Raw genomic sequence first — 11,346 nt, forward strand, 5'->3', positions numbered from 1 at the left:
TACATCTACAACTGATTACCTTTAGGTGCCAATTTGATTCAAGTTGCTGCAACTAATCAGATTTTTTTTTAACACAAAAATGGCTATATTCAGTCATTAGTAGCTGAATGTGATCCCCAACACATACTCTGACCGATAACAAATTGTGCAAGATCTCTCAATTTTGTTTTACTTTCAAGATTTAACCAAGTAAATAATTTTTCAAGCTATGATGATTTGACTTTAAAACTTGATGGGCAATATGCATTCCATCAAAAGAATGCCAGGCTGCTAGTTGCCTTTGTATTTACAAATATATATGCTAGATATACAGTATGTTCCACTTTTGTGTTTCATATGAATTAAATGCTTGATTCTATTTTTAACACCATTCTTAAATACTTCCACGTATTCAGTTCTGTTCCATTTCTTTTTATATTTTGCATCAACTCACATCAAAAGTCATCTAATCCTTTGATTTAATCCCCCATCCTGAGGGTGTATGGATGGAGAGGAAAAAGCTCTTATTGGTTTGCAGAAGAAAGTATCTCTTCAAGCAGGTTTATAATATGTTTAAGTGCTCCTAAAAAGATTTTCTTTTAGTGTCAAATATATTTTTTCCCAATCAACTGAAAACAGTTACAATCCAACAGGCAGTAAAACTCTTAAGTATTCTTTGTTGCTGTCAAATGTTTATTTTCCTCCAGGTTTTAATTTTACATATTATCCCTGGTGAGTCAACACATAATTGAAAATGACTTACTGCTGGGATGCTAAAATTGCAATGTTGCAGGCTGTTGTGAATCTTTATCCTTTTTTAATTTGCCACCTAAACTAGCAGAGAACACCTATAAATATTAAAACTTGACTAACATTACCTGGTGGCCCACAGCCTTTTTGGTTTTGCAAATGAGACTAAGACAGGTGATTCAAAGCGTTTAGGGCAACAAACATCCTGCTAAACTTCCGAAAACTTATGCATTTATTGGCAAACCTAAAATGAAGTTGTTAAAGCGTTTAATTCTTGTGCAAATGCAAATGTTAAAGTATTGAAGTGTTCAAGGTAATTTCTGCTTTTTTTTTTTTAGAACAATATAATGTTCAGTTAATCATTACAATGACCTGCTGCCCAAACCAGAACAAATCCAAGATATTTATTAAGATTTAAATTATTTCACATTGACCGTTTTGTGTCAAATGGTTAGTCATAGATAAGATGTTAAAGAAATGGCTGCCAAACAGATATGCAAAATTTTTCTCTTCTAGTCCAGTTGTCAAACAGAAAACAGGAAAACATTAGAATTTAAAGTTTAAAAAGTGACTATAAAATGTGGAAAATAAGACAAAAAATAAATCTTTAAATGAACAAAACAGCTGCACAATCAGAGTTAATATTCTGTGTACCAGAGCTGGAGCTACTGTATTCTAAATCATTAAGCTTCACTGATTTTTTAAAGAAACTTTGGGTTTTACTGAAATACACAAATCACAGCATCCTGAAAGGATAATCATGTTTCAGCTAAGAAGCTCATCACTTAGATAAGTATTTATTTCAGCTCTAACCTGTTTACAGAGCTGCAGCAGAGACATAAAGTCCTCTCACTTGCTTCAGACACGGAAACCCTGAGAACAGCCCCAAGGCTATTAATTAAGGGTCACAACTTAGCAGCCAAAAACAAGCTGTGTCCTGACTGCACAAGTTAGTCAGATTACTACTCTGGGTGGTAACATCAGTAACTGCGAGTGTTTTCTATTAATCTTCATGTGTCTGTCAGCAGGTTTCAACTCATCAGGAAGTGGTAGTGAAATAAGAGTATATCTGTTGGAGAAAAGGTGTTAATCATAAGTCTGAGAGGTTTCTGGTTACAGGACAAGCTGAGGACAGTTGTAACAGACACGAATGCTCATAAGTACAACCCCACATCTGAACAAGTTGGGGTGTTGTGTAAAATGTCAAAAACAAAAGCAAAAAAAAACAGAATGCATTGATTTGCAAATCTCATAAATTCATATTTGTTTTACAATGGAGCATAGTAAACAAGTTAAATGTTTCAACTAAGAAAAGTGCTATAACACTAAGGTAATTTTAAATAAGGTGGTGACAATTCATTTCAAAAAGGTGAAGACAGTGTCATGTTTATCACCATGAAGCCTCCCCCTTTCTTCGACAACAGTCTGTAAACATCTAGAACCAGCAGCTGGAGCTTTTGGAACGTTCCTGATCTTTTCACGGCACTATGAACTGTAGATAATGGGATATTCAAAGTCTTGCCAATTTTCCATTGAGGAATATTATTCTGAAGTTGGTTTACTGCTGTTTTACTCATTTTTTGACAGACTGCTGAACCTCTGCCCATCTCTACTTCTGAGAGCTCCAACCTCTCTTAAATGCTATTTTTATACCTAGTCCTCTTACCAATTAAACTGATTAGTTGCAAAATGCTCTTCCAGCTGTTTCTTGTTCATACCACTTACTTTTCCAGCCTTTTTTTGCCCCTGACCTGATGTGCTGCTACCATCAAATTCAAAATGACCCTTTTTCTAAAATTGTACAATCTCTTAGTTTAAACATGTCCTATGTTTACAATGTGTTATTCTGAACAAAATAAAGGTTGAAGAGATTTGCAAATCATTGCATTCTTTTTTTATTTACATTTCACACAACATGTCAACTTTTTTGGAATTGGGGGTGTAAAAATATGATAAGAATTCAACACAATTTTTCTTAGACTTGGTACTTTTTAAAAAAAGAAACTGAGCTTGGGGTTTTCTGCTGCCCCTCATGAGACAATAATACTTCCAGTTTGTCTGCAGACTTCAGAGAAATCCAAAAATCTCCCCTGTCTCCCCTCTTGCACTCTCTTTCTCTCACCTCTTTCTTATCTGTCTTATTGCCCTCATGGTTAGAAATCTCCTTCTGCCAGAGGAACCATCCTAGCTTGTCCCAAAGCAATTACAAGCCTGGCTATTTCTTACTCCCAGCTAAACATATTGCAGACTGATACTGCATGACTTCCTTCTCCCACCTCTTCTACTAAAAGATAACAGTGAAAAGTACCCTCGTACTGCAGTGAAATTGTCTGGGGAACCTCTTAGACATTTTCTCTGAAGCTAAGCCAGTGGATTGCAATTTGAAATTAAGTGTGCTAACTTCCAGTCATTGTTGAAAATAGTCAGACTGAGATGGCAGTGACGAAATTAATACTATTTCAAAGACCCAAGCCTATACACCTTCGTATATATATACAATGCATACTGAAATAAGCACAACATTTTAAACACTGTAGTTTACAGAATTATGTTAAATAGACTCTGGGATGTAATTGCTTAAAATTGTAAGCTGGCTCCACAGAATCAATGTATATATAAAAAAAGGAAAACCTATGGACTTTTCAAACACACTGTGATTTCACCACCATCACCTGGGACACTGCTGGTTGCCTTGGTAACCAAAGCTCTTTTCAGATATTAGAAACATAAATGGCTTCATTACTGTTTTAAAGCAGCAGTAATCAGTCTTTCAGACATGGGTCACTTTTATGTTAATGTTCATCAGAGCTGCATTCAGACAACAAAGTACCAAAAGAGTTTTCTATTCACATCAGAGGGTCAAGTGCACAGTGCACAGTAAAATATGACAACAGTAGATGAAGGTAGCTGAAAATATCACTCTGCCTTTTTGCTTATTGGTGTTTAATTGCACTACAGTAACAACTGTTATTTCTTATTGAACAGATGGCTCATACTTTTGGAAGTAGTGCACTGTGAAAAGATTTTGTACAATTATTATCTTACCTGTTGTAGATAGCTCTTTGGACAACATTAAGTTGGAGAAATGGACACCAAGTCCAAAAAGGGCCAAGGCCAAAACGATTTACTCCTTAAACAACTCCAACCTCAATTTTCATAGCATTTCATGTAAAAACTATTTAATAAATTTCTAAATTCTCATCAGTTTGGCTTCACGTGGTTATTTACATCGCATTTTATGGTTATTTACAAGCGCAAATACTGTTATCAGCAGCTAGCTGTAGCCTTTTTGGTGACGGAATATCATGTTTTTGATGCAATAACTGTAATGTAAAAATGACAGCAATGTCAATGTTTATAAAAAATGCTTACATTAACTGCTACATGATATTTGAAAATAAAGCTGATTTAAGATGACATGAATTCACTTTGGTGTTGGCCCTAGTCAGACTAGCTGCTAGTTTATAAATTTAGTCAAAAATGAATTTTTTCTCCAAACTGAGACTGACTGACCATTTGTTTAACCAGATTAGTCAGCTGAGAACAAATACACATTTTGAATAAACACTTGGCCAAGAGGCAGCATAAACAGAAAGGTAAGACAGCAGAAGGAGAACATATACACAACAGACAACCTAAACATTAGATTGTACAAACTGAAGGCACAAATGACAATAAAATAGCTAAAACGGGTACGTGAGTGAGTTTAACGACAAAAAGTAAAATGGAGATTACTAAAAACAGGTGCAGCAATTGTGAAATGAAACCCTCACTTTTAAAAGACAAACATGGGATTAAAAAAGTGAGATTTAGAGTCTGTTGCAAATGGTTCCAATTGTTAGCAGCAGAAAATTAAAATGATGAACGTCCAAAGGAAGTGCGTGCTTTGGGGATATGTAGATATGTAGCTCCTGAAAGGAAGAGTAGGAATGTTACTATGGATGTTGAGTAATGAGCAGCGGTGGGATGGGTTTTTCTGATTAGGGTCTTATAGATCAACAGAAGCCAGAGTGTTTGTCTGTGGGAGTGAAGAGAAAGCCAGTTCATCAGGGAACAGAGTGCAGTGATGAATGCTGAAGGGAGATCCAGTGACAAATCGAATGGTGGCGTGGCAAAGAGTGTCCAGTTTATGGAGGAGGGTTTTGGAAGCAGTTCTGTAAATGACATTGCCACAGTTTAAGATTGGAAGGGCTGTCATTGTAATCAAAAAGTGTTTAGTAGAATGAGCCAATGAAGATTTGTTTTGAAAGAGAAATCCCATTCTGGATTTAACATTTGGGCGCAGAGTGTTGATGTGAGTTTCAAACAAAAGAGAGGAGTCGAGCAAAATCCCAAGATACAGTATGTGTAACTTCAGACAAACTGAAACCCTGAACCCTCCAAGGAGAGGGGTTTTCTGAGGACAGTTAGTTTGAGAGAGATTCCTATTAAATCAATACATTTTGTTTTAATTGTGTTCAGTTTTAAATGAAGATCAGAGAATGCATGTTCAGTGTTATGAAAACTAATCAAAACATAGACAGGTATTTGTTCTTAACTGTCCCACAGAAACTCACTATGTAAATGTCTTCCCTATCACTTTAAATATTATCCCAGGGCAACAGCTTAGATTTTGATAGTTATCAATAGTCTGTACCTTATCAGCCCCGACATCAGTCACAGAACCTGAAATATGAGGAAATGAACTCTTCATCCAGGCTAGGCTCAGAACTAGCCAAACAAGAGCCAGTTTTCAATCATTTTTCAGGCTTATAAATAGATCTCCTTCTCAAAGTCAACATACCAGTGTGAAAGAACATTACATTAGCTAAGAGCTGGAGGAAAACCTCTGCCCCTCTTCATACTCCTTGATCTGTGACTGATGACACAGCTGTTAAGGTATTAACTATTGATAACTGTTTGACAGAACATCACTTCAAAAATGACCTGACCATTCTTTTAAAAAGTAGGTAAATCAGAGCAATTGGAAATATCTCTTTATACACAGAGATCAGAAGCTGCATCCCAAAAGCTTTTAAGCACAGTTTTCTCTCAATCATTTGCCAAAGGTACTGCAAAAAAACTAATGGCTGCAGTTAAAGAGATCAGTTCAGATGTGAGGTTCTATGGAGCTGCTTTTAGTAATCAGTATCTTACCTGCAGTAAACACGCAGAGTTTGGAGGGGGAAAAAAAAGTTTTGATCGAATTGACAAACTAATGGCGGTCCAGCAGGCTAAAACATATACGTTCTGGTTCATGTGAACTTTTTAAAAAATTATTATTAATGTTTACATCATGGTCAGTTTCTCAGTTTTTTACTTTGAAGATCATGTCGGTCTGCTGTTCATTACCAGTAATGATCATTGTGAAACACCTGTTGCAAAGAGAAATGTGTTGAATTTACCTGTCCATCCATCCATCCATTTTCTTTACCCGCTTCTCCTTTCCGGGTTGCGGGGAGCTCCAGCAGTCACTGTGCGAGAGGCGGCGGACGCGCTGGACAGGTCGCAAGTCCATCACAGGGACACATAGAGACAAACGAGACAACCATTTACACTTTCACTCACACCCAGGGACAATTTAGAGTCACCAGTTAACCTAACATGCATGTTTTTGGTCTGCAGGACGAAACCGGAGTACATGGAGCACAGGGAGAACAGGGAGAACATGTAAACTCCACCCAGAAAGACCCCACGTCAGGAAGAGATCCTGTTGAATTCAACCAATGAAAGTAAAAAAATTATGAAGAATAAATGTTGCATAAAACAATAAAATAGTATTAATTTTAATAGTTAGGATTATTCTTTGTTATTGTTGTTTACACTGCATAACTTTTGCAACTTATTACACACACTGTAGGTGATTTACCTGAGCTGAAAATTAAAAAAAAGAGAGAGAATGCCATTCATCACATGGTATTTAATTGTGACACTGCAGCAAAGATTCTTTATTATTTTAGCAAGATTTTCAGCATCAATGCCTCAGGGGCGAATGTGTAGGCTGTCGAGACGTTCAGAGGCATAAATTGTAAATTTGTAATGAAGCTAAAGTCATAAAACTGATTATTCTTAGTTATTCTTAGTTTTTATGCAATGCAGTGAAAGCTTGGTTATGAATGTTAAAGTTTCTGTCTGACAGAAAGATTGCTGTAAACATTATGGACTGAAACTAATATATTCCATTTGGAGAAATAGGTTATTCTGCAGTCCGCAGCTCTGGAGATGCTGTATATTGCAGTGTGGTAAAACATCTTTTCAGCTCAAACAAACAGTGACAGTCTACATTTCTGCCTCAAACTCCATATTAAATTCACATGAAGGTCAGTAAAGACATCCATTTCCATTTCTCTTTGACGATAAAAAAAGGACTGTTTTTCTTTTGTTTACCCGTTCCAGATTCTGACTCATTGTTCAGGAAAGACAGTTTTCCCCCGGGGGTGGGGACCCGGTCAGCCGACGTGCCATGTCTGAGTGTATGAAAATGGAGGTGACAGGATGTTGATGAGGAGGCCCGGAGTGCTACCTGCAACGGCAGTGCCCTGGAGTGCTCCACTCTGGCAGCTGGTAATGAACCTATGAGGCTGCGCTCATCTCACCTGTCACCCAGGCACCCAGTCAGTCTTTACACGCTGAAATTTCACAGAAACCTGCAGACACACACCGCTGTGTTCAGCTTCATCCATGGGTGTCATGATTTCTAGCATTTTTGGGTTTGTTCTTAGTTTAGTTTTGGGTTCTTGTTTTTCCTGCTTTCTTCAGTTTTGTTTTTTCCTTTTGAGTTTTATTTTAGACTTTTGGTTTTGTTCTCATGTTCTGTCTGTCTCTGTCATAGTTTGGTATTTTCAGTTTGTTGTTTTGATTATTGTCTTGTTTCGGTTTATGTTATTGTTTCAGTTTAGTTTTTCCTGTTTATGTTTGCTGTCACTATTCACTCCTCCCCAGTCACTCTTTTGCCTTCCTGCCACGCCCATCTACACCTGTCTCTAGTCTGGTTAATTGCTTCACCTGTGTCCACTTTCCAATCACCTCCTGATTATAAAAACCTGTCCGTTTCTCCACCACCCCGCTGGATCATTGTTGTTGTTGCTTGTTAGATGTTTGTTCCTGTCGCTCTTAGTTTTGCCTTGCCTTGTTTCATCTTACCTTGTCCCGCCTCTGTTAATACCTGGATTTTTTGTTAGAAGTTTGTTTTGCTGCCACGTCAGCTTTTTGTTTTCTAGTTTTGTTGTTTTATTAAATCAGTTTTTGTTTTTTTGAAAAAATGAGTCTGCGTCTTGGGTTCGCCACGCTCAGGCCTCGTCCTGACAATGGGGTTTGCTGTTTGTCTGCGGAGAAATATCACATGAAGCTGCACAAATATTTCAACTAGCTCAAAATAATTTCTAGCCTGATTTGGTCTCCTAAGAGATTAAAGTGACTAATCTTCTTTTAAGAAAAACATTAACAATGAAACAAGGATTCATTGAAGAAATGGATATTCCCTATCGGTTTTCATGCCAGATGTTTAAACTAAGATTATTTTCAGTTTAGAAATGACAAAGTTTTAGCTGTCTTGGTCAAATCTCAAATGTAATGATATTTCCAACTGCACATAATAATGTGAGATCTCTCACAATGTGTTAATGCTCAGAGCATGTGTTGAGGATGATTCTCAGCCACAACCACACCAAGTTTTAGCTCAGTATTTGTAAAATTGACTGAGACATACCCATTTTTTGTGTTTGCTAAGGTTGATTATCTGTGATGGTTATCTTGAATCGAGTTGACTCCAAAAGTTAATCAGTTGTAGATGGGCATCTAATAATTGCTTTCTGGAAGGTTAATTAAAATATGTTCATTGGTTCATAAAATCTTTGCCAACATGTCAAACAAACAAATACATTCAGTCACTCACACACACAGAGAAAACTGTTTTCTCTTTCCTTATGGTTGTGAGCAATAAAGATTAGTGATCTGTTGTAAGCAGTGGCAAGAAAATAACCCAAAATGTTGGTAATGAAAACAAAACAAATTTTCTAAATCAGTATATTTTATATTACTGTTTTTTCATCCAAATCGAGTGTAATGTGCTTAATGTTTTTTTGTTTTTTGCATCGTGTTTTTTTTGTGCACTGCTTTCTATTCTCAATAAAATCTCATTTGCTGTTTGTTAAGCTCAGATACATAAACATGAGTAGTAGGAATGTTTGCACAAAAACAGATTTAAATATAGGATTTGCATGAATAAACAGAAACAATATGAAAGCATGCAATATTTGATGAAGATCTGCACTAATTTCCATCCTGAGGTGAGGCACCTCTTGTTTGCTACAATACAGAATGCAATGTGCCAAAAGATGAAATATTACCGCTGCTTCCAACAGGAGACAGAAAGTTTATTTGGCTTCATGCAGCGCTGTGCAGAATCTGCTTGACGTGAAGAATGATGATCTTAAAGCAACGCCGAATAGAAATCATGTTTGACTTTTCCACACATCCAAGCCAGAGCAGCTCTGTTCTGGCTACATATGGCTGGGTGCCGATAACATTGTGGTGCAAAATATCACCTGCCTTCACCTTTAGACGGCGGGCAATAAATGAAGCATGTAGTCTCTATCCTTCAGATCAAACACACTGTTTGCACTCAGCAATGCAAGGCGGTTTATGATTTACTGCTATGACTTTATTAACAGCAGCAGGCGCAGCAGTAGCATCTGTAGCAGCGGCAGCAGCTCCAGCTCAGGGGTGAAGTGTCTTCCCATGGCAATATGTGGCACTAAAATGGAAAACAATCCACAGATTGGGAGCCAGGCCAGGCAGCCTGCTCCCTGGAACCAAAGGTCGTCTTCTCTCAATAAATCAACAAAGGCAATAGCAGGGATGATTGTATAGGCTGGCAGCCATAGTGGGACTATTAGTTATCCTCCTCTCGGTCCAGTCATTGTGCGCGGGCTAGCAGCAGGTCACCCAGCAGAAACATGTAATATAAAGTCACTGTGTTCGAATGCAAAATAATTGTAAATAAGATTAGCATGAATAAAATAAAACTGTCTATTACCACTCTGAATTTATGTAGCAGAGTACTGCTGTACCCCCAAGGTGCAAATAATCTGCAGTCTGTAGAGTCATTAGCATTGTCGTTTGTCACTCTTTGTGCACCCTCACGTATTTATCAACTACTGCCTACTAAACATGTTGGTGATTTGTAGTCATGACACAATTGTACGGGCATAATGGTGTTATTAAAATTTAATATCCCACTAGAAGACAAGGCTGCGAGCAGTTATCTTAATGCCGGCAACAGAGATGCCCTTTGACTGGAAAGAGGTAAAGAAATCACAATTCAGTGGAAATTAACAATGGGGCAGATTTGTGCAGAATGCAAAGTTTTAACCTACAGGTATCCTCTAATATCTGTGCTCCTCAGGCTTCAGGTCACTATTTTTAAACTGTCCTTCAGTGAATGAGCATCATAAGCTGACGAGCTCAAGGTCAGTCCTGCTGAAGCGGAGTGATTCAGGGCCAATAAACCCAAACGTCCAGCGAGCCTCAGTCGGGAAGGCGGTGCGTGATTTATTTCTCAGGGGTGGATTTTTCCCCGGAACATTTTCAGCTATAGAGTGCACCACTGACAGGCAAATTGTGTTCCTCAGAATTACTGTTTATTAAAAACTGTCCTTTGAGTGAGTTCAAAATCTCATCGACCTCAGTCTGGAATATTTAAGAAAGGCAAGGTGAGCTTCGGCGTTTTTTCTTGAAAAGTGTTTTCAATTTTAGGACAACTTTTATTCTCAACTCACTTATTTGTTGCTGCTGTTAGAAAAATGTTTTAAAAGAAAACTGGTTACAATAGGTAAATGCACCTGGAATCTGTCAGCGTTTTGATCTCTTCACAAAAAGACACGATAATTGCAGCCTCTCAAATGCTTTTGAGGAGCGAAATTGTTCCTTCTCTTTAGAGAAGGCTCTATAAGTTCTCAGAGGACTGCGTGAATGCATTTAATGAAACATTTTCCTTCATAAAGATTGTGTCTTTCTTGAAGTTTGTAATTTTCTGTCCACTTGTAATCTGATTTTTAGCTTAATTTTTGAAAGTGAATAAAGTTCAAACTTTGAGAGCAGCTCACACCAACTCCAGTGTTTTTTGTCCTTTAGCTTTTATTCATGAAGAATCCCTGTGATTTTTCTCTAAAACAATTTTGGAAAAGTCTGTCAGACATTCTTGGCTAAACTTGACACTGTAATTCTATTCAGTGGTGTTTGTGTTTCGGCCTTTATTGACTTGGCGTTCAGCATATTAAAACTTGAGCAGCCAGCGTCTGAGGAAAGGTAAAGCAGTGACTTCATAAATTTTGTTCTGATGAAAGTATCTCCTATTTATTTACTTGTTTTTGGATTGTTTTTCTTGTTTTCTTGGTTGGTTGGTTATATTAATTTAGGTGGCAAAGAGCCAAACAGAAAGTTATGAGCTAGAAAGGCTGTTTTGTTTCTGACAATGAGAGATTTATCAATTATGTGGCGGGCAGGTACCCATGATCGCTCCTCAGGACCATACCCCTCCCAGTCAACCAGGTACTGGACAGACCGCCCCCAACGTCTGGAGCGGAGAAGGCGATGCACGGTATAGACTGGTCCGCCATCGAGAAACCGGGCGGGTGG

Source organism: Kryptolebias marmoratus, linkage group LG3 (assembly GCF_001649575.2).
Source record: "Kryptolebias marmoratus isolate JLee-2015 linkage group LG3, ASM164957v2, whole genome shotgun sequence".
Taxonomy (NCBI): domain Eukaryota; kingdom Metazoa; phylum Chordata; class Actinopteri; order Cyprinodontiformes; family Rivulidae; genus Kryptolebias; species Kryptolebias marmoratus.